Consider the following 25,818-nt stretch of genomic DNA (forward strand, 5'->3'; position numbering starts at 1 on the left):
CGTAGTGGTCGCGCGGTTCCAGACTGTAGCGCCTAGAACCGCTCGGCCATTCCGGCCGGCTTGTACAATTGGTTTCACAAGAAGGGTCAAACATTTATTATATGATGTGCGTGTGTTTGACATTTTCGGGGCTCACGTTCTTTTGATATCATTCTTATATTAATTATTAATTCATATATTTTAATATTATATTTCAACTTCAAGACGATTATGTACATTCCCTTCAATTATGAATCAAGGTTCAATATTGGAAATTCACAGGAAACAATTTCAAATTATTGTCCATTCATTTGTTTTTTATTTGTTCACCAAACATAGAATTACTAGACGGATTAGGACAACGTTATTTCAATATACACTGAAAAAAATTCGTGCAGAAATCCTCTACGGACAATAGGTACATAAATGGAAAACAAAAGTAGCAGTAATAATCGGCTTTCGAACGTGTGACGCAGAAGTGTGAAACTGCGATTCTAGACAGTTTGTCATCGCCTCGGTTGAACTATTTGCTCACTAAAAGCACAAAGTATCTCGAAAACTGTGGTAGTTGTTTTCTTAGAAGCGGTCGAGTGGTTATGGATAAGCCTACACACGTGTTCGCTTATTTAGCATATTTTTCCACTGAGCGAAGTTTCTGCGAAATTGGGTTATGGCACTTGTCATGTTCTGCTCGTGAGCTAAGAAGTTGACTTAAGACTATGTAGAATACGGCCGCTACGTCAGAAAGCAGGCGGTACTGCTACACTCATAAGCAACTGAACTAAGCATAGCTGTGATACTGGAGATGTACAGCCCTCTTTCCGATACAGTGTTTGTAGTAGTTCAAGCGTGTCACGTGACCTAATTTTATCAGACCTTCTAATGGCTGTCATAGTGGTAAGCGAAATCAGCGTGGGCGAGAAGCGAATATCTATTTAGTTGACCAAGACTGAACATATTTGGTGTGAACATTAAGGGGCAATACATGTGTAACGGGCTAAAGAAAGCGTATTCTTGGCAATATTTTTTTGAATGGAAGGAAAGGAGATAAAGAAATGATACTTGGGGTAGTTACTGAGCATATACTTAAGAATACTATAAAAACTTTTTGTCGGAAAATATTACAGAAGTTCGACACTGACGAAATTCTCTCAAGACTTGTTGAATTTGAGGCGATCTGCGGCTAGCACTTTAACTGGAGCCAATTTCAATCAGGAGAAAAGAAAAAAAAAGCAGTGTATGTAGTCTACATGAGTGTAGCTAGTGAGACACGCAGGGATTTTAGAAATACTGATTTTTGTGCAATTGGCGATAGTTTGAATAATATCCGAAATATCCGAGAATTTTCGCCAAAATAAAGGACACTCATTTATTAATAAATATTGCTTAAATTAACTAATCGAAAATTCCATACGTAGTTCACACCGAAATATTACTTCGAAGTTGTAGTTAAATCATCTAATAAAAAGATAAAAAATTGTTGGTGTTATACTGCGTGCCGTTTTGAAAAATCATATTCCCAGAAAAACGCAGTTAAAGCTTTGAAATGTGTTATGGACATGAACAATTGAAAAACTTCTACTTTTAGAAATTTTTCAGAAAAAAGGACTGGCCTGGGGGTATTGAGTTGGCGCAGGTAGGCCATTTCGGTTCATCCGAGGCGCAAGAAGAGGAGCTTGGAATTCCATATAACATATTATTGTTATTATAATTTTTTTAGTTTATGGATTAGACTGTTTGCCTCATATTTCAGAATACTCAAAACATCTTTTAAGCCAATAAAAATGATTTTTTTTTAATTCTACAGTGATGTTACGCCTTAATATGCAGCCTTAATCTCATTTCAGTCACGTGGACCTCACATGTTAAATACACACTTGAAGCACAGGAATAAGCCTATAATAAACTGTTCATCCACTGCCACTGCGTTGATCGGTGTTCATTAAACGTATCGCAACTTACGGGCGCAACTCAGTGTCGAAACGTAGTCTCAAACTAATACGTAACGGCAAATAGTTACCTATCTCGGTAATGCTTCTTTTCTATGAGTATAGCTTCAACAAGGCACTGGGCCATTACATCAGTCCTATATTATTTCGACATCCGGTGATTTCTTGTTTCATTAGTATTTGTGCAACACTTTACAGCAAAGTGCCCCCCCCCCCCCCCATCATCACCCTTTCTCCAGCTTCCATGACATCAATTCTATTGCTCACAATGTGGACCCCACTATCGAATGAGCATGCGTTCAGCTCCAACGAGTCCTAATTTGTAGTCGGCGGCTGAGGGCCATGGGGCTGGGTAGCTCCCTAAGACCTTTTTTCTGTCTTGGAGTCCACGCGTGCCGGGATGCATCTCCGGTGTAACAGAGCGTATAAGGAGTGCAGTACCCTGCTACGTTCGCGTTTCTAGCACAGCAATCTGTATACAGGATGAATCAGAGCTCCACCGTCAAAATTTGGGAGTTTTATCGAGGTCATTTTTCCTGAATTTTAAGCATAGGGACCTGGGATTTCCAGTGGTTCATTACAGAGTAATAATGGAATTATGATTTATTCGGCTTTGTTTCCAGGATTATCTTAGTTTCTGTGTAAATTCCTTCACAACAGTGGAAACGTCTGTTACACGCCATCGTCAAAACGTAGTAGTACGAAAGGATCCTATTATTCGTCAAGCTTATGTACAGGTGAAAAACTACTGCGAAATGGCTGTCGCCACTGTGAGAACAGCTGACCATAGCGACGTTGTGCCACTCTCCCATTACATTCAGTGACCCATACGCGAGGTGCATGTCGGCCAGCTCACATCAGTAATTTCAGTACTAGTGTGTATCACTGTTAACAAAGAAATAACACCACCGGAAAAACAAACTCGAGACCAAACCGATAAGTACTAAATGCATTCTTGAGGAACAAGAGCAAAGTATGCACTACTGCTGTCAGCAGGAAGTGCCGTTATTGAATGAATCAAGATGTTGTCCAAGCAAGACACACAGTGCATACCGTCGACGTCTGCACTTTGTATAGATATTTTTTATGCAGTACCGATGCCATGGGTAATAAACCTAACGAAAGATTGTTATTCTTTAACGAAGCATTATTCTGTAACGAGCCACCGGAGACCACCTTATACCAAAATTCGAAGAAAATATCCCTCAACAACCTCCGAAATTTTGTCGGTGAGTATTTGGTTCACTCTGTTTAGTAGCTGAGCGTTTGGAAATAACGCAACAGAACGTGAGGACTGAGGGATGTTAGACAAGCCATTTTGGGGTGGAGACAATTTCGTTGTGAACAGACTCAGAATGCGAGGCAGAGAAGCCTTACCCGGGTAGCAAGATATATTGAACCGGCATTCCATTTGATTGCATTGCTCTGCCTTTATTCTGCTGCCGTGGATTAGCTGGAGGGGAATTCTTAATTAGTAGCTACAAAGTCGGATCTTTATTTGTCCTGAAGTTGTAATAAAGAGTGCGGGGTTATTAAAGCAGGGAGAGTAATCTGCGTTTGTGACAGGCGTAGCCCGCAGGTCCCGCCCCAATGAATGCAAGCGGCGCGCCGCGGCTGCTGTCAAAACAACGCTCCTGCCGATATTTGTGTCTTATACCAGCCTCATTTCGCTTCCCGCATTTCCAATCTATAGGTTCCCGACGTAGGGGTTACTGAGTACGACTGCATTAGTAAATTCGCAATTGATTCACGTGCGTCCACAGGTGGGTATATTTGTATTGTGTTTTTAATTTCCGCCCGTAACGTCTGTTTCGCTTTTTTCTGTCTTCCATTCTGCCGGCCGCGGTAGCCGAGCGGTTCTAGGCGCTTCAGTCCGGAACCGCGCCACTGCTACTGTCGTAGGTTCGAATCTTGCCTCGGGCATGGATGTGCGTGTTGTCCTTAGGTTAGTTAGGTTTAAGTAGTTTTAAGTTCTAGGGGACTGATGACCTCAGATGTTAAGTCGATAGTTCAAAAATGGCTCTGAGTACTATGGGATTTAAATTCTGAGGTGTTCAGTCCCATACAACTTAGAACTACTTAAACCTAACTTACCTAAGCACATCATACACATCCATGACCGAGGCAGGATTCGAACCTGCGACCGTAGCCGCCGCGCAGTTCTTGACTGTAGCGCCTAGAACCGTTCGGCCACCCGGGCCGGCTAAGTCCCATAGTGCTCAGAGCCATTTGAACCATTGTCTTCCATTCTCACCTTAATTCAAACTCTACGCTCTATAGTTGTTTTATCATCCTTTTTTTTGTGGATGAGTACCTATCATATCGCTGCAGTGCAATCATAACTTACAGGAATAAGTAATTTTCAATATTTCAGAAATTTTCTGTATGTTTTAATGTAACTATTATGTAAACGGAAATACGTAGGAGCAGTCACCTAACAAATCATGAAATGGATAATATGACGCAGAGATTTATTAGTTGTCGATCTTTCCTTATCTTCGAAATCATTACGCCACCTATTCCAATGCGCGGACATGTGAAACGTCCCCTTTGAACAATTTATACAAGACTGTGCTTAAACTGGCATACAATATTTTTAGCGCAACGCAGTCTGACTTTCAAAAATCCCTATAAAAGAATGGCCCTGACTAACATTAACCTATACGTTTCACAAATCACTTACCTCACAAAAATCTTGGTTACTCGAACTACTGCAATACAGCGAGCACCACTACTGCCAGCTAAATAAAAGATTCATACTACGGAAGGCACTAACTACTGATAGGGATAGTTGGCAAATGAAAGATATTAATAGAGAACAAACAATGTATTTACCTCAATAGTCATAATATATATAGCAGTTCATGACAAATTACAAAACTCCGCCATCTCTCTCACCACATCCACCACTGCTGGCGGCTCACCTCCAACTGCGCAACGCTACGCGCTGTTCGCATCCAGCTGCCGCTGCCCAACACTACAATGGCAGACAACAATGCAAACTAGCCACAGACTTCACACAGCACAGCCAGTGATTTTCATACAGAGGTGGCGTTACCAATAAGAAAACCTAAACAGCCTAGTTACACATGTATTACCATATGTGTAACGCATGTTTCCTTACGCTCACTTCCTGCAATTTAGAGAGCGACACTGGGTGGCCGTGCGGTTCTAGCGCTACAGTCTAGAACCGCGAGGCCGCTACGGTCGCAGGTTCGAATCTTGCCTCGGGCATGGATGTGTGTGATGTCCTTAGGTTAGTTAGGTTTAAGTAGTTCTAAGTTCTAGGGGCTGATGACCAAAGAAGTTAAGTCCCATAGTGCTTAGAGCCATTTGAACCCATCTTCTGTCAGAATATACTTCACAAAGGGTCAAACAAAGTCAATGACGGCAATTTATTACAACCGAATATCTTCAAAATTATAGACCATCAAAATTCGTTGTGGGTCGAAATAGGCCTGAACACCTTACCAGGGTTGAGCATATAATCGACAAGAAGTTTAGAAAAGGGTTGATATTATATTTAAAGATTGTTGGGAGTCACTAAGTTCTCTCATTATCAAGCACTGGATGTATATAGCCTGAATAATTCGCGAACCGTTTCAAGCAAAGTCTAGTGTTTCACGCATTTCAATATATATGATGTCATATTTCCTGTACTATGAGTCGTACAGTGACACAATTTTGCAGGTACATTCAGTGGTATATGTGGATACTGTCTGTATTACTTTTTTCTAATAGAGTATGTAGTAAAGACGCAATAAACTAAATCATCATACATGATACTGAAGATTTACAGCAAGAAGAGCGAAGATGTAGTAAGCGTTAAACTTATTACTCTCATCATATTGTAGTGAGTGTCAGCGAGAAAATGTTTCATAAAGAGCTCAAATTATATGTAAAGGTTGACGGAAGTGGTTAAATGCTGTTATTCTCAAGCATTGAACGAATATAATCTGGATAATTAGCGCGCCGTGGCTTACAGGACCGTAAGACATACACAAGGTGGTCAGAAACAGTTTGGAAAGCTTGTAAAGGTGTTGTAGGGTAGGTTGGGTTGGGAAATAATTGTTGAGAAAAAACTTCGATACTATGTTCCGATTGAGAGTTAACTAGCATTGAAGTTAGACAATCAGGCCGTCGCACGCAAAAATACAAGCGGTCCGCCAAACACGGTGTCGCCAACCCTGATCTACGTTTAGTTTCCTAAAACTGAACAAGAGAGAGATAGAAAACTTGAACATGGGACAGTAGGAAGGACCGAACCTGTGACAAAGGCTGAGTAGTCTCGTGCACTGTCATCTACGCTTTGAGAAAAGCTGACAATGATTGTACTTGGCGAGACGCTTGAATTTGAGCGCGCAGTGGCCTAATTAGCTAACTTCAATGCTAATTAATTTGGGAACGGCACATCGTATCGAACTTCTTTCTAATTAGTTATTTCTCAGCACATCCTACGCTACAACACGCTTACAAGCTTTTCTGACAGTTTCTGACCACCCTCTATACAAAGTTGGTAACTCTTAATACATGTCTTACTTGTTAAGCTCCATAGGACTATACCTGTTAATGAATAGGTTACGACTAAATTTAAAATTTTTATATTCGGTCAATAATTAAATAAAATACTGACGATCAAAATGTAACTATCATTCGTTTGATAAACTGATAGAGTTCTATACGCAAATATAGTAGGGGGAAGATCCCACTGTGTTTACGGCTTTGTGTGACGAAACTGGGATGTTCCGATGGAGTCAAAGGTCTTGTTCAGTGATTGTTTGGCAGAAGCAAACCGAGCAGCTGTCATGTTGTTGTAAGTGTTTACAAAGCTAATGTGTTTCATTTGGTACTTTTCGTAGTTATACTTCCATATTGCTAAAATATGCAGTTTAAGTGATACAGCATATTAAATATCTCTCCCATTTTATGGATAATGACACTATGTTTGAGGATCCACAGTCGTATTCTGGGCTTCAAGTGTACATTAACCTTTAAGTTACACCTGTACAAAAAATAAATTTAGTCAGATTTTTTGTGCTGATATAGATCAAATCTTTAGTTTATTTTATAAAAATGCAGACAATTTTTGGTTTCTTTAAGGCGCTGTTTTACTGTTGATACATAGCGTGAAATTTTATTTCTGGTGGTGAAAGAAAGAACTGTCCTTTGTATGAAACTCAGTCGAAACACGTAACAGCTCCTGAGACTCATAGCAGAACAACAAGCCTTTCACCTGCTGACTGCAGTTCTTTTCCCTGTAATCTGCCTTGGAGATTAGAGTGACAGTGTGTGACGTGATAATAACATCGTGACACTTAATTTGAGGATCCGTCTGACTTTATACCAAAGTGAGTGCAAAGATCTAACTATAGGTGTGTGTGGCCGCAAAACTGTGCGGGTGCGGGGAGGAGGGGGGGGGGGGGGGAGGGAGGGGGAAGCGATTGAGGGAGTGTACAAAAATAACATGTCTGGTTCTATGCGACTATGGGATGCATACTGATCGGCTATTTCATTTTCTTATGGCAGTGAAATATTGGGCTGTGATTGGGAGAGCAAAATGTGCTTGTGTGTGTGTGTGTGTGTGTGTGTGTGAGTGTGTGTGTGTGTGTGCGTGCACGCAGGCGCGATGACGAAGCTGTGTTGTTTCCGCAAATGGTGACAAAAACATCCCACCACTGCTCTCCTTATTGCCAACTGCTCCTGCATGTACGCAGCTGGGGCGCGTTTTTACAAAAGTACGTCTAACGTGTGACGTGTGACAGAAGCTCCATACATATACTACTTCCAAGGAACTACATCATGAGATTCAGTGCATGGAGACACATGACTGGGGATGTTACACTCAATGGAAACTACCGGTATCTTTGGTTCATCCCTCTGGCCCTCCACAGGTACCACAGCCGAATCTATACCTGAAGTAATGAAATGGGAGAGTAGTAAGGGTACAAACCCGGGAACAACAGACACAGGGACCCCACAAGCATCTATAATATGAACATGCTTCTATTTACTTGCAATGCTGACGACCATAGCACGTTTGCCAGCCCCACTTCTGTCAACAGTTGTAGAGGACGTTGATGTGCTCTGGAGAAGGATGGTGGGATGGGGTGAGTCAGAAGCCATTCTAAGGCACTGAAATGCTTTTATTACTCCAGCAGTTCATATGACAAGCTGAATCCCACATCTGGCAGCATTGGAGGTTGGGCATCGACGCATGGACCCTACGGCTGCTAGACTCGTCACAGCATAGGCGTGGTGCGATCTTGCATAGTCAACATTTTCGGCCGGTGGCTAAACCATGTCACTGCTGATGTGACAGGCTGACAGGGCCTGCCGAGTACGAGACGGCTGCCTGGCAATGACTGACGCTGGAAGGCGCCATAGTGGCTACGAGGCCCTCAGTTTGACCCTCCGCCCATGAGGGCGGGCACTAGACCGCATGGCAGGCAATTTGTCGAAACGACGGTGGAACAGAGCTGCCTCACTGCAGACGACGAGACTTCGTGAGACGCAATCTCGATTACTCATTGGTTCGATAACCTACATGGCTGGATGGCGAGTTATGCGCCAGAATGGGTTTATTGTGGTGTTGTTGCTGAAAATTTCATGCACGCTGGGTACCAAAGTATTAATGGTTTCAGTATATGTCAAGGCGCAATGCTATGCCAGCATATTGCAGCAGGTGGTCCTCTTTGTGGCACTGAGCACATATTCTAGGCCAATGCAGTTACAGTTTAGAATCACTAGTGCGCTTAATAGTAATTTTCCTCCTTTTGTCTTCTTGTGTCTTAAAAGGTGCCTTACACACGTGAGTTCTCTCATGAGCCACAAGAAGAAATAACGTGGGATCAGATCAGATGAACGAGCTGACAACGAAACAGGACTTCCTTTGAGGATATGTCTGATACAGATGTTCACAAGCAAGATGTGCAAAGTGAAGTGGGGTTCCATGATGCTTTAATCCCACAAAGCATGAAGATCAACTGAGATGTCTTCTAACTACACTGTGGAAAATGGTGAAGTTAACAGGGAGAAAGCAGTTATAGGTCTGTTACCCAGTCATTCAATATGCTTATGCTGAAGTTCACCCCAAACTGCTTACAAGGCTCTTCACAACTGTACTAAAGGGATTCCGAATGGTGCATCCATGACTCCTGCCACTATCAGACACTTCGTCTTTTGTGAAACAGAGTACATCCTTGGAATGTAGATATGCAGGAAAATATAAAGATCGACTATACAGCGCCCCAGTATGCACGTGGTCAATATGACGTAATGTTCGAAGTCAGCAGAAGTTACAGCTTGCGGTCTGTGTGAGGGATATTGCGTGGCTGCTGTTAGCGTGTTAATTTTCCAAACACTACTGTGCTTTCACTCAAGCACAGCTCTCTCCACGTCTGGTATCCTCAGACTTCGTTTTCTCCTCAGCTAGCGTGTTTTGGCACATTTTGCCTTGTTTGCCTAAATCCATAAAAATGATTGGCAAAGCGGTAAGTTACAATGAAAAATGATTGGCAAAGCGGTAAGTTACAATGACTTCTTTGTAGCTGCAAAGCCTGCTACTGCTTGTCAGCATCCCTACATTTTCCATTTGCATGTCTGTACGCGAGAATCATGTCTTGTTATTTGGTAATTGGGTGCGTCATTTCACAAGTTACAATAGGCTATGCAGTTTAGCTTGTAATTACAAACTCCAGTGTTACATAACTTTACATAACGACTTATCACGTTAGTATAAACATCACTCTATCCTGGACACTTTAATGGAGATTCCTCTCCCCATCCGCAATTATGTACATCTACATGTAGACGTGGATTGTCTGCCCCATAATGTTATTGATTACCTAAACAATTAATCGGTTTATTTACTGTATAAACAACGATAGGTAGGTTCTCGTATTTCACTAGTAGCCCTATCCCGCAACACGTTTGGCCTCGTAACTTCGCATACTTTTGTTTGTGGACCACTGTTCCTTGTCTCAAACCTGCATTATGCTTGCTCTACCATCAAACAAAGTTTTCATAATCATGCAAAACACCCTGTGTGAATTGTGCCAGAAAACATGTTCAATGAACATGTTGTCGGTTATGCCACTTCAGAGAGTAGCTCCATAAGAGAACGTCAATAATAAAGGTAATCGTTACCTAGAACTCCAATAGTCCCATACTCCGAAGAGCGTAGGGAACGATGCGGGAGACCCGCACCGCCGACTAGGCAAGGTCGTAGCGGAGGTGGTTTGCCATTGCCTTCCTCCGACCGTAATGGGGATGAGTGATGATGAAGACAACACAACAACACAACAGCACCCAGTCATCTCGAGGCAAGGAAAATCCCTGACCCCGCCTGGAAGCCAACCCGGGACCCCGTGCACGGGAAGCGAGAACTCTACCGCAAGACCACGAGCTGTGGACTAATCGTGTGCATGTTTTTTTTTTCATATTTTTCGCACCAAATCGCCCGTATTAATATCTTTTCAAATATTCATATCGTTTCGAAAAGAATAACTTGATTTAGAATTCAGTAACTATGGATAAAAACATATTACTAACATGAGGTGAATTACAAAATACAATGTCATAAAGTTTGAGCTATGATATTACAAATGCTCCATATGTCCACCTGCAGCAGCATGAACAACATCTACACAATAGTTAAATTCATCATAAACTTCACACAATGTATCCGCTTTTGCAGAAGTTACGGCAGCTGTTATTCAGTTCTTCACTTCTTCTATGTCACAAGGTAAAGAGGAGATGAACACACTTTGCTTCACTTATCCCCACAAGAAAAAATCGCATGGGATCATGTCTGGCGATCCTGGAGGTCAAAAATGCAGGGCGGGGTCCAATGCGGCCTACACAGCGATGAGGCAGGGTGTCGCTAAGACACTAATGTACTTTGGTGTGCCAGTGTGTTAGAACTCCATCCTGTTGGACAATGAAGCCTTCGGAGTCCTCCTGATGTTGCGGAAAAAGCCAGTGAGGCAGTTTGAAGTTAGCTCATTCCAGTCACTATATTTTCCTCAAAAATGAAGGGTCCGTACACTTTTTCACGAGAAATGGCACAAAAAACGTTGTCTTTAGGTGAGTCTATTTTATGTTCAGTAATGTCATGAGAGTTCTGGAGTCCCCATATGTACATATTATATCGGTTTACTTTACTGCTAACATGAAGTGTCATTTCGTCACTGAAAATTAGCCGTGGTAAAAATGTATCGTCTTTCATGTCGTCTAGCAGAGAATTGCTGAAGTAAACCCATTCACTTTTATCGTCAACCCGATGAGTTGGATTTATTTTAGTCTGTATGGTTTGTAGACCTTAACGCACGGCAGACAGTCGTATGAGACATTGACAGTTATCTGCTTGCGATGCGATTAGACTTCCGTGGGCTCCGCTCAAACGTTTTCCGGAGTCTTTCCACCATGTCATCAGAAGTGTGAGATCGATCTGGACTCTTACCTTTGTACAAGCATTGCGTCTCTTCAAATTGGCTACACCAATGATGACTATTTTTGACTCCAGACGGATCAGTATCAAAACGCCGACGAAAAGCACGTTGAACCGAAACCACTGACTCACCCATTGCAAACTGCAGCACCCAGAACTCCTTCTATTGAACGGACACTGTCTTCCTACTGACTGACTGCAAACTGAGAAGACGCATTGACTGACGTCTAACGCCAATTTTCTGTAGTTCTAGGTCACGTCCATTCAAACAGCACATATTTCCTTGCTGGCACGTCCCATGCTTCGTAAATATTACCGTCCACAATCAGGTATTTCTTTTTGAAATTTAGAACATTATCAGTGTAGCTCCTCGTCGACGAAGAAATAATTACAGACAGCACAAACTTGTAATGAGAACAAAAGAAATGGTTCAAATGGCTCTGAGCACTATGGGACTCAACATCTTAGGTGATAAGTCCCCTATAACTTAGAACTACTTAAACCTAACTAACCTAAGGACATCACGCACACCCATGCCCGAGGCAGGATTCGAACCTGCGACCGTAGCAGTCCCGCGGTTCCGGACTGTAGCGCCAGAACCGCACGGCCACGGCGGCCGGCGTAATGAGAACATTGGGGGAATGGTGAGCGGTGGGCAGGGGGGGTGGGGGTTTGACGATTTTAAACCAGTGGTATCGGCATTCACCGTAAATAATTTAGGATAACCACGTACTATTTGAAACTGACTTTAATCGTTTCTACTCAGTGTCCAGTGTTGCAACCAGTGCGCCTCCAACATCGATGCCAGAATATTCGGTATCGATCTGTGATTAGCAGCAAACTTTCAATCTCAATGAGGCAATACTTCACACTTCTTTCCAAAATCTTGAAAGAGAGTTGTTGCACATAATTTTATAAACTTCTCTAATTATATTTCTATAAAGTTGGTAGGTTAGCTATAGTACCTCTAACACAAAATCATACACCGAATAAAAAGTGAAATAAAGGTTTTGAAAACAAAAATTTGACTATCTTGCCTTTCGATGCGAAGTAAACTAAAAGGATAACTGCCGCTACAGTTGGTCATGTGTGTGATGTTCTGGTGGATGGCTGGTATCGGGAAGGCGGTGGTCTCAGAGCAACAGCTCTCCAGGGCATCACGCAGAAACTTTCACGTGAATCGGAACACTGAGCTGGGGAGCAACTCGTGCCTGGAATACGAAATGCGACGGGCGGGTCACGGATCGTGTCGATACCAGAACATGAACCGAGAACGCTCTTCTCATTACAAGAAGCAGTCACTTTCAGTTGCTTTTCTTCTGCTCGTTTTAATGTAATAAGAACTCACAGAACTAAAAATACATACAGTATTCGCGTGAGAATTAAATCATGTTTCATAGCTAGTTGTCTAATTAGCAACAAACAGTCTACCAAGAAGTCAACGGCTCATTATGTTATCTATGATAATTCTTCCAAATTACAGTTTTATCTCTGTACCTTCACTAACCTGTTAGTACACTGTTATTACGTACTGATTTCATAAACCGTCGGAAATGGTGCATGGTTGAAGACACTAGCCTCTAGAATTTAGTTCTGAGTTGGCTTCTCTAGATCTCATCAGATGAATGTCGGGATAAGTCCTTGGAAAAGGTGGCAACCGATTTATTGTCTCAATCTTATACACCGGAACGTCTCCCTAGTCTAATGACCAGTAGGTCTACATTAGTTTAAAGTTTAGTTTACCTTCACAGAACACATCATGTTAGGTTTTGCATTCAGGAGTATCATAGTTAAAATTTCAGTCTGGAAGTTTCATTTCCCATTTTTGAAGGATACCTAATCCATATAAAGTGCATGCTGGGATAACAGACTTTGAAAAGAATATGGTACCTGCACGTGAACGCGCGCGTGTATGTGTGTGTGTGTGTGTGTGTGTGTGTGTGTATTTTTGGGGTTAGAGGTTAAGAGGCAGGGTCATGGATAAGGGGGGGGGGGAAGATAAGAGAGGTGGAAGGGGGAGGGAAGTACAGATTCATTAAGGAAGAGGGTAGGATCATTAGGTTGGGTTTGATATTATACCATATGTTCTACTCATTCAAATACGATATTGCATTTCTAGGTATGAGTGATAATTTAGAGACTGTTTGTTTCCCATTAGGCTTCAGAAAATGGTAATTTTCTTGTGTGGTGAGGAGTTGTTCCTTACTGTGCACTATTATAAAGTACATGTCTGTGAGTTGGAATATCTTCCACTGACCTTGGAAATAGTCTCTATAAACAGTGGCCTTGTAAAGGATAGAAAGGGTATCATAACAGAATGTGATGTATTCTTTGAAGTGCCGGTATATAAAATTTATAGTGACCGGGCTCGGTACTCCGCTTTCTACCAAACATGTGTGTTATACTTTTAGCTGTAATTGGTGTGTTTGGACGAGATTGTGGTGTGCTGCGTAAGTATTGGAAATTAGGAAATTTGATGCGAGATGCGTTCGTAAACATACGTGATCGGGGAGGAGACAAAGTTGGAGTGAAGCGAGATGGTGATGACTCACAAGTAGGAACAGGTAGGTTGAAAAATGGTGGTCTTTCATGAAATTGTCATGGGGGGGCTTGTTTGCCTAACGGTTAGTCCGTCATAGTGGTGATATTCGTTGGTCAAGGCTACTGTGTGGTGCTGGATTATATATTTATCTGCTGCAGTATCCGATTAGCGGAATATCCTGAGTAATAGGCGAGGCGAATACACACACCAGATACAATACTCACTAAAGTCTATAAATAATGGCCGGCCGCTGTGGCAGAGCGGTTCTAGGTGCTTCAGTCCGGAACCGCACTGCTGCTACAGTCGCAGGTTCGTATCCTGCCTCGGGCATGGATGTGTGTGATGTCCTTAGGTTAGTTAGGTTTAAGTAGTTCTAAGTCTAGAGGACTGATGACCTCAGATGTTAAGTCCCATATTGCTTAGAGCAATTTCTATAAATAATGCGCATACCAAGAAATACTACAACGAAGGGAGCTAGAAGATTCCTTGCTGTCGATACTGTGATTATTGAGTAATAATTCATTCCATTGATTGCTGCTTAATTGTTTTAGAATTACTTAATACATCATATAATGGTCATCATTTTCGTAGAGTTTCACTTACTGACAGCATTCAAAGAATTCACTTTAGTACATGCTATAATCAAGAGTTAGGCACCGCCCGGGTAGCTGCACGTGTTAACGCGACCGCTTACGCGACGGGAAACTATGCTGGCCCCAGATAGTATGCATCCAAGACTTTAACGAAGAGTGGTCGGTGTGCCGGCAAACCTGGGTGTGAGTTTTAGGCATCCCACTAGAGGCGTACAGGATTTGTTCCCATGTTCCACCGCAGATAGGCCTGAACGCCAAGCAAACATTTAGAAAACTTTGTCACACTTGTTCACTGATTTCACTCTACTCGCAGGCAGAGGTGTCCTTGGACACTTAACAAGTACCAGCAGCATCAGAGGTTAAACACATGAGATTAGGAATGGTTTCGGATTGTAATATGCTAAACAGAATTTATGAGCTGAAAGAAACTTTTTCTACCGTTTAAAACGACTACTTGATTGTTTGTAATTTCGCCGCTAGTATGCATATAGAAAAATATTTATTGTTTTCAAAACAATGCGAAGACTCTGTTCGAAAGATATCCATGAGATTTACGGTTTTACTTTTAAGCTCTCGATTGTTCGGACTTGATGCACTAATTTCTTTCCAATAAACGAATTAGAATGGATTTCTGTTCTTTTTTAGAATTATTTCACTCTAATCATTCATCTACTATTACCCCAAGTTTCATTCATAGTATCAGGTATACAATAGTGACGTAATGAATTGTTTACGTAACTCAGCGAATTAATTACAACAATTTCAACTGAGAAACCTGCTGTTTATATTGCCAGGATTCTTACCTTCAATTGTTTGTAAACGAGATGCCTGATATTCTAAAATAATTTAATCCAAGCTTAAAAGTTCGTAGCTCCGTATAAAGAAAATGCTGCTTCCGAATTACATTAAACGATGCCTCCTTAAGGACATTCAGTGTCGGATACGCCAGTCTTAAGTTTGGAAAGAGAAGATCGCTGTAAATGTGTTTATGCTATAACGAAATATTATAAATGTCATCACTGCCAAGACAAAAAGCAATAGCTAAATTGTTATCTTTGCAAAGGATCTCTTGCCTGTATAAAAGTTATTTCTAGAACGATGTAGTGCTGTGACTTGCTAATATTTGAATTCGAGTGGGGGTCTCTTGTGCGGGTTTGTCTGTGTCTTCATTTTCCAAAGGCTTGGTCTTCAAAGCCACCAACCTCTTTCGCTTCAGGTTGGCAGCCGCGCAGATTCCAGCAAAACAAGCAACAAGTTTGTGGAGCTCTGAAGGCGGCGCAGCTGCCAGAACGCCTCATTTCACACAGCCGGACCAACTTGCTCTCCAGTCGTTCTGTCCCGGCATTCGCAGTATTTCCGACTCGACTTCCAATGTTTCATTGCAGTTCTGAAGCAAACATGACCAGTTAACACTCGCATTTAGAAATATTTGTAAGGAACTCAGGGCTTGGCATGTCTATGTCACATTTCTTCACTTGTAGCTTAGTATACAACATAAGTGATGACTGTACTCTCTGTGTGACCTGTAGTTATCCGTTTAATGTTGTATAGGTCTTTCTATCTCGTTGTATATATCTATGGTAACCTAAACTTATATCCCATTAAGTTGCGTGCAGCGACGTCTTCTATATTCATATGGATGTGAAGCCTATGTGAATGACCGATATGTATTGTATCATAATGTCCCACGTGGGAGAATTTCACGAGTGGGCTGCACTATAATGTCTCACGCTAGCTACATAGGAGTGAAATCTCAAAAGCTATGAGGAACAGTAAAGTTCTTTGGAATCGAAGCAAATTTTTCTAGCCATCTTTGCACTGGTGGTAGGTCTACTTAGTTACCGGTTTGAAACATGCTATTATGATTTGGAAGAGATAAAAATATCATCAGATGTATGTTACGTTCTTAAATAGCGCAATAACTAAAAAGATTTGTGCTTTACTCTACGTTCAGTGAAGTCGTATGTTATAATCAGTCACGTTATATATACCCCATCGACCTCCTCTGTGGACTATAGATCCACAGCGTCATGTTTCTGGAATCAGATGTATTCTCACGCACTCCAACAGTGAAGCAGAATTCTGTTTGGGATTCTTAACGCCACGTTGATACAATAGAGTAAGTTTTATTTTCACTGAACCTGTTAAGGATTAATCTTGTCTCTAACATGATTTACGACACTTTTAGATATTAACTGTAAAATAAAGTTTTTTCAGTGCCTTTTTCGCTCCTCTCATACTATCTCTTTTTATATTTACGGGTTTTTGCAGCTGCTTTTTCATAGTAGAGGTTGTCACCTTCGAAATGATGGCTTAATGTGGTGGTAAGTACATTGGTCTGCGCCAGTTACCTGTAAGTGGCAAATATAAAGGTTTATTTCAATTCATGTCACAGAAAACGTATGTAACTCCGATAGACTGAAATTTTCGGTGACTAGCTTTGATATCACCAAAGACGAAAAACGTACCGCCTCATACAACTGTTTCGATGACCTGTCACCTGACGATGGTCTAATTTAAACAATGTTACTTCTATGAAGTTATGCCATGTAGCAATAGTTTTAAAGTGTAATAGTTGCGTGAGTTTAATCTACTGCCACTGACGCATTATATTTGCTTCGATAGACATATTCACGTAATTGACTTTTTGATGGAGATTCATCTCCTACGCTACACTATTTACTGAGATACTATCAACAAAATGGGAAAACTCAGAGGTAATTTCGGCAACATCTCTTCAACGGAGAATTAGCAAGACGGGGGAAGTAGAGGGATGAGTTCGCTAAATGTCATCGATGGAATGAAATTGCCTATATTTTCTTCCATAATAGCGAATAGTGTAAGTTGGGTGCCCTTGACAGAAACTCTGGGATATAAAATCTGCAGTTAGACACTTTAATCACAATCAATTAACAAAAAACTGCCTGCTTAAATTTCTTGACGAAATTATATCCCTAGGTATAAGTACTACTGTACTGACTTCTAGTACTGACTTCTTTGTTGAGAAAGACGGTGGCATACTATTACGGATTCACCAATCTGAAAGAAGGCAGATGCACCTGTTTGTACATATTGTACATCGTAAACTGAGGCATAATGACATTTATTTGTTCGTGTCCAGATGTCACTAACCGTTGGTGCAAGACTGAGGATGGAGTACGACGAATAACTGTTCATGCGTTTTCATTAGGGCAGTATGCACCTCGGTAAGGCTATTAAACAAATGGCACTTGACTTACTGACCATGCGAGAAGCTCGTTAGATTTCTGGTAATCTAAGTCATCTTTTTGTAGAAATATTGAAATCTTAGGTATCGCAATGAATTTACCTTATCATCCGAGTTAGAATGGTACAAATAGTAACGGAACGCTTCAAAATCCCAACATGTCCAAGACTGCTGTCGAACAAGTGGTCAACATTTGTCAAACACCGACTCCACTTCGGAACCACGGTGGTAGACAGAAACAGATTTCAGTTCGAACTAATACACTGACTCTGAAATAAAGAACGATTTACGCAGATCGTCGATCGAAGAAGGGAATAATATGAATGAAGAAATAAACCTATGCCAACAATTTTTCACAACAGGGCACAATGTTAAAAATGTATAATGTGAAGTATGTCTTCTATACTCCAGCCAGGACAAATGTATTTTTCTGCTTGGTTAAAGTTGATCTTGGACTTCGTATTTCTAGAGTTTACCGTATTCTTTGCAAACATGTTGTGGTGTACGTGAGTCAAACTACACAATCGTTTGAAAATCTTTGGATCGCGTGACAGCAACATTCACGGTTCATTGAATCTGCCAAGTTTGCCGGTACATACGTTTGTATCGACTGTGAACAGATGATGAATTACGGTAGTATACAAGCAACAATTTAATTAGGCTACGTTCTAAATGACTCAGTGCATATTTTCGTTTCGGAAAATTTGTCTGTGGAGAAAAATCTCAAACAGAAGTACGGCAGAATGAGATTTTCGGTTTTGTTTTACGAGAGCAGTAGCGCAGTGGTTAGCAGACTGGACTCGCATTCGGGAGAACGAATGCATAATTCCACGTCCGGCCATCCTAATTTAGGTTTTCCGTGATTTCCCTACATCGCTTAGGACCTATGCCGGAATGGTCCTCTGAAAGGGCACGACCGTTTTCCTTCCCAACCTTCCTTAGTCCGAGCTTGTGCCCCGTCTCTAATAACCTTGTTGTGGACGAAACGTTAAACACTAACGTTCAATTCTTCTTTCGGTATGGTTTCATACAGCTTTTTGGTATCGCTGATATCAACATAAATTTTCGTTATGGAACGAAACAAAAGAAGCACATATCTCTCGGTGCGTCTATTATGGATGGGATTTCTCTGAGGCTATGGCGGTCTCGACTACTTCTGGACTGACATAATGATTCTGTTTAAAGTCTATGGAATGACTCAATTTCCGTAATGGATTCTGGGTTTTAAATTTAAGTTACTACCTTTGCAGATGATAAACGATGTGTTAAAGTATGAAAATGGTTCATCAGCTCCTCAGCTCTCTGTTTAGAAACTGAGCCTGGTAATGACATTTGCAAGGCAAATGACGGTTTATTCAGTAAATCATGTCATACATTACAATGAAGATAAACCTTCGCTCAATTATTACGAACAACTAAGATATTAATTGTCATAGACACTCACTTATCACTATTTTGAAAGAAAACCACCTGCAGAGTCTCTTTAAAATGCAAGAAACTATTACAAGAGTTTATCTACGAAATTAGAGCCTATACGGAGCTAAGGGACCAAATCGTTACATATTCTCCTGTTGTTTATTGCCTTCAGAGATCAGTAGAGACTAATAACTACTTAAGGTCCAAAGGGGTAGGATGAAAATCGGTAACCGCTATCTTGAACGATCGATGCCAACATTAGTTTGAAAAACAGAAGGAAGCTGCATATAAATCTAAATCCAGTTTTGTATATGTATGTTTCCCTCATTTTATGAAAAGAGTTATTCTTCCTTCATTATAAAGGACTACGTTACTTTTCATAATCGTTTCACATACATCTCGAGATAATTTTTGTGAATACTTTAATGATTTTTCTTTCTGCGTGACTTTATATCCCAAACTACGACTACCACTGCACCTTCGAATGCTTCTATAAGCTCCCAGTAGCACATAACCATATCTGATACTGTAGTCAAAACTGGTAATTTCGAGAAAGGGATACCCACAACACGGTCTCTTACAGACTATTGAACGAACGGAAATTGCCCTGGCAGCATAGCATGAATAGAGTCGTTTACCCAGTCACTTAACTTGGGTCGTTGTGAGTTCAGCAGTCCACCATGTTCTGATATACGTCCAATGGGGGCTCCACTGTTTGCAAGAAGAAAATATTTTGATCGGATGGCCTGGGACATGATGACTAAAACAAGGTTGCAAACATAGAGAGGCGATCATTAGAAGTCAATATTAGTACCCAGAAATTAATTACTCTTTTATATCATATTTGTGAATGTATTGCTAATATTTTCTATATCTCCTCCTTGTTGCATTATAACGAACTTCATCAGTTCATTTAATTACGTCAAATCTGTTGCTGTTGTAGGTTCCTTCTGTGGGAAGACCAGTTCTCGCTGCTGCTGGAACACGTCTTGACGCCGGTTGATCCTCATCTGCAGGTAAAGTAGCATCTAACATCGTCATCATACGTAAACAGAAATCTTTGTTATTCTTCAACTTCTTTTCACGGATTTAATCCTGAACGAAGTACTCAAAAGAGTATTTTAAACCAATTGAGGAACTTCATCTCCTTATCCAGGTGTTTGCACCAGTCCACGGCTTTATAATTTATACAGTGGGTTTAATAAGCCAGGTGCGTCAAAACAACAGAAAGTAAGACCGATTATCACGTGAAAGCATCAATTTTTAACAATATGATAATTAATTTTCAATTTATCGTGTAGCATAAAAGGAAAATATATAGTTGGTGTTCTCTGATACAGCACTCCTGTCACTCAATAGCAGAGATCGTTGCAAAATCAAATTAGAAACTTATTCAGCCTAACAGCTTTGTGCTGAAAGGTGATGTGTTCAACAGACAGGGAAGAAACAAAGCATTTATCAGTTGGATCCTGCCTTCTTGCAGTGCAAAGAAACGGCCAAACACCTCATAATTGACGCAGCCGGTTATGTGGATCGCGACGTTACAAATGATGAAATTAACAACGTTCAACAAAGTTTCAAGACATTGATCATAGGGACCCCTTGGCCAGTTGCTATAATCTCGATAAACTGTTGTCAGAATACGACACCAACCTAGGAGGTAGGGGGCAACAATTGTGTAGTCTTTGCAGAAACGCGTCACTACAGCTAGGTTGTCGAGTGGGGCAGGGCAAGCATTCTACGTTTTCTTTTTCGTGATAATAAATTTTGCTTCCTCAAGACAGTTTGTTGTGTACTGCAAGACAACACTCTTATTAAAATCCGTAGATTAAGAAGTGTTTTGACACTATATACGGCGATAGATGTTTAAAATGGGGTCGTAAACGTCCTAAATAATTGCAGTATGGCGACGGGTCACAATAGCCTATTTAAATTGGGGCCCGTCAACCCACATAGTCAACTGGCTCCTCTGTCTTTTCGTAAGCAATTACTATTGTTAACTTTAATAGATTCAACGTAGTAGAAGCCTGCATCGTATCTAATGCAATTTATACGTCAGCACATTGTGTCCTAAACATATTTAAACATGTAGTATCTATGTGGTACTGTTTTTTCTTCCAAAATCCGTAACACGTGTTCAAGAATTGAACTTAAATGGTTGCAATACAAATCTGAAATTATCATTAACGGGACATTGCAGGACATTATATTTTAAGTTTCAAGTCAATGTGTATATCGGAAAGTAGTCATGGTTTTACTCACTATCGTTGTGTATCTTGTCTTCTAGATGGTTCGAAATTATAAAACTAAAACTGAAAGAGGCACTGTTCCTGAAGCAACTATGAGATTAATAGTGGTAGAAGTAAGACGACATGAAAGATCAATTAGGAAGGTGAGCAAAGACCTTATAATACCCAGAAAAACTTCAGAGAAGTACAGGAACAAATTCAAAGATTTAGAACCATCTGAAACAGCAGTAAAATTCTGCGATAGATGTGGCTTCGCAAAAAGATTTCAGTTAATATATTTCTTTGGGTTGCACTGTTACACTTAATGTTTTCGATATTTTAATAACAATACGAAATACACTGATGGAAAAATCGTAACACCAAAAATAATTTAATTAATGTGGAGTAATGAAATTGTGGGAATACCTTTGTCTTGAAACATATATAAGTTATTAACATTTAAATATCACAGATTAATGTAAGTGCGAGATAAGCCATTGCAAATAGGAAATGCTGGTACATTAATTGCCGGTGTAACGGCTAGAAGTTTGAGTGCAAGCATGCAAATGTGCTTGCAGTGCGTTTTAAAGGTACCAGACGTCAGTTCGTGAGATGGAGTTTCATGCCTGTTGCACTTGGTCGGTCAATGCAGGGACGCTTAGTGCTGGTTGTGGACGACGCTGGAGATGTTGTCCGGTGATGTCCTGTTTGTGCTCAATGGGAGACAGATCTGGTGATCGTGCAGACCAAGGCAATCTGTTGACACTCAGTTGAGCATGTTGGGTTACAACAGCGGTACATAGACGAGCTTTAGTCTCTTGGAGAGACGCCCCCCCCCCCCTCCCCCCTGATTGCTGTTCATGAACGGCAGCACAGCAAGTCGAATCGCCATGTTGACGTATAAATCTGCAGTCAGGGTGCGTGGGATAACCACGAATGCTCTTGCTGTCATACGAAATCGTACCCCAGACAATGACTCCAGGTGTAGGTCTAATGTGTCTAGGCCGCTGACAGGCTGGTTGCAGGGTCACACCTAGCCTCATTCCAACCAGACCCAGAACTAGCTTTCATCAGAAAACACAATATATCTTCACCATGCCCTCCAATGAGCTCTCGCTTGACATTATTGATGTCGCAAATGGTGGTGGTTTGGGGTTAGTGGAATGCACGCAACAAGCCGTCTGGCTTGGAGCTGTCCTGAAAGTAACCGATTTGTCACCGTTCGTTGTGTCACTGTGGTGCCAATTGATGCTCAGATTGCTGCTACAAACGCAGTACGTTACGCCATAGCAATATGCCACACACACCGGTCTTTCATCTCGATAATGCCACGTGGCCGTCCGGATACTGATTATCTCGCAATCGTACATTCTCGTGAGCACCACTGCCAGCAATCATGTACAGTGTCCACATTCCTGCCAAGTCTTTCTGCACTGTCGCAGAACGAACATCAAGCTTGTCGTAGCACTATTACAAGACCCCTTTCAAATTCAGTGAGGTGTTGATAATTGTGTCTTTCTCGACTTAAAGGCATTCTTGACTAACATGAACTCCTCACGTTCAAATTCAAAGGTAACTAACGCTTACGACCGCTACAGTGTGTGTTTAAAGCAAACCTGATTTGTATCCTCATAGTGGGAATACTAGCGCCACTGTTACACGACTAGTGCGAAATTTGAATAGACATCATCTTGTAGGTGTAGAAAGAAGCCTACCAACCTCCGTTTATGTCGCACCATTCCTTTTTGGTGATGCGATTTTTTCCTTCAGTGTATTACAAGAAATATATATATAAATTTCTGAAAGCTTTATTTATTCAAGAATTAATAATCTATAAAGTTGTACGAATTTCTATTGAAATAAATCATGAGTATTAATGTCGATGTATTTTAAGTTAAATAACTAATGTCTTAAGTGAGTTAAACGGTAAAATTATCTGGATGAACATGTACCTACCCCTGGGCTAACTTGCCCCGTGAGTGGGGTACGTTCGCCCAGGTAATATAAGTACATTAAATATTTTTTATGAATAGACAAACAGTGAGAATCTTTAATTGCTTACACGCAAAGCCACGAAACAGTATACCAATGATGTCACACTAAAATTTAAATGAAAAAAATTATAAAGGAGCCGGAAAAAATCAAGGGAAAAATGGGCAGGGCCACATGTTGCCAAGATTATTTCGAATGCGATGCAGAAGTTTCTCCGGTAAGCCTTTACACATTCTGCATACAGTCCGATCCCTTCCCCATATGATTTCCATATTTTTGGAGCCCTCAGATGTGATTTCGTCCGAAGAATGAGGTCCCATGTCAAAGTTGGTACCTCACAACGGAACACTATTACGGACAGTCGCTGCCTGACGCAGCAACGAATGAGATGCGTCGGCGTAGACGCGCCCTGTGGACAGAAATGGTTTCCACGTTAAGTACTTCAGCTGGTTCAAGTTTCAACAAAGTGATCTAATATACGTAAAGTGTGTGTTGTATCCACTAGACCTCGTCCAGAAGTACATCTTGGGATTCTAGGACCCACTACAATGCCGACGCGAAAGTCTCAAGTGCTTTTACGTCCGGAACTACATCAAAAAAGTCATTCGTAGCCGTCGATTTGCTTCGGACGAAGAAGGGCACACCCGAGTCTACTCAAGGTTCTGTAGGCAACCACAAATATTTTTTCCATGGAGGCACTGACCGTCTTGTCTCACAATGGGATAAACAGTTACGGCGATTAATTTTGAAATAATAAGCAATTTATTCACTTTCTCCATCTGTCTCATTTTTATTTGACTATCCTTTATAAGATTTCGGTATAGTATTGTCAGTATTGTCTTACATAATTCTCCTTACTTAATGAAAGAGAGTAGTAAAGGAATTATAATTATTTGTATGTCTAGTTTTTCCCTTAATGGTTCAAATGGCTCTGAGTACTATGGGACTTAACTTCTGAGGTAATCAGTCCCCTAGAATTGAGAACTACTTAAACCTAACTAACCTAAGGACATCACACACATCCATGCCCGAGGCAGGATTCGAACCTGCGACCGTAGCGATCGCGCGGCTCCCGACTGTAACGCCTAGAACCGCTCGGCCACTCCAGCCGGCTTTCCCTTAATATTTACCGTATTATTCATCTGCCCATTTCACGTCCTTTCAACGGTTATTGGCTGATTATGAACACATGTCTGTGGCTGAAACATTTCCTTGGAGATGGGCCCTACATCTGTCCTAATTCCTGCATGCAGTACCTTCCCAACTAAATCAAGAAATCGTGCGCAGTCGGCTCTTAATGATTTCACTCGCACCACTATCTTTGTTATTAACTGCCTCATACAGAAGACATATTTTTCCGTACTCCTCGATTTTCAATGTTTTTTAGTGGGATGAACTGAAATGTAGCATTCATGTTTTCCTCGCTAGTATAGAGTCCGTCTCGACATCTGTTAAGTGAAAAACAGATCACTTATTACGTTTTTTTAAGCGTAAAAAGTACAAGTCGACTTCCGATATTTCCTTTTGGTATGAGTGAGATAATGTATATCAGGTAAATTCGGTTTGAGAATTTATACCCTAACAATTCAAGTAAAATTCATCAGTGTTCTTGGTGTTGATTGTATCAAAGCTAGTGCGTGTGTTGTGGTATATTGCCTATTGGAGAAAGTTGAGTATTGCGAACAAGATATTTCTAACTATGATATCAGCTGTAATCTACAAATCAGCCCCATACAATCCTGACAGTAGTATCTTCCTTCAGGCTAACTTTCTCCTTAATTTCAGTGTGTGCCTACGCAGAAACAGATTTCTTTGAGAACCTTTAGACTTCTACGAGTGTCGTACATGACATATTTCTCAACAGATTGACAGCTGTGATTTACAGCAGCGCATTCTACAAATTTCAACAGTAAAATCTGGTTTTAACAACCATTTCCCCTTAATCAAAGTCTGTGGCTTTATGCAGTTACTACAATACTTTCACCGTCTTACCGTATTCTAGTGTGGAGTAAGAATGTGTAGTGTCGCAGCTTCTGTATATTTTGTCCGGATTTGTCGTATATTTCCATTATTTTAGAGTTCGTTACGCCAGACTGTTAGTGAACCTAACTTTGAGAAATAAAAGTTCAAAATTCAGAGTTTCACGTAGTCTCAGGTATCACTTGTTATAACAGAAATCACTTCGTTCAGCGTTAATAGCTCAAACGGATCGCGTATCCCATGTAGCGTAAAAGATGCAAATATTAAAAAAGAATCAGCCGCAATGATGCACCTCTGCGAGTGCTGTCCTTAGCTGTGCACGGGATGAGTTAGTTACTGTCCGCGAACAGCTGTAATTCTCCCTGATAACTGTCTAACGGTTCTAAGATCGTGTGAATGAGCATGTCCACGCGTAATGTTACACTGCCACGTCGCACTTCACTATGTGTAGAAGTGGCTTTCTGT

The sequence above is a fragment of the Schistocerca piceifrons genome, chromosome X (genome assembly GCF_021461385.2).
Source record: "Schistocerca piceifrons isolate TAMUIC-IGC-003096 chromosome X, iqSchPice1.1, whole genome shotgun sequence".
NCBI lineage: Eukaryota > Metazoa > Arthropoda > Insecta > Orthoptera > Acrididae > Schistocerca > Schistocerca piceifrons.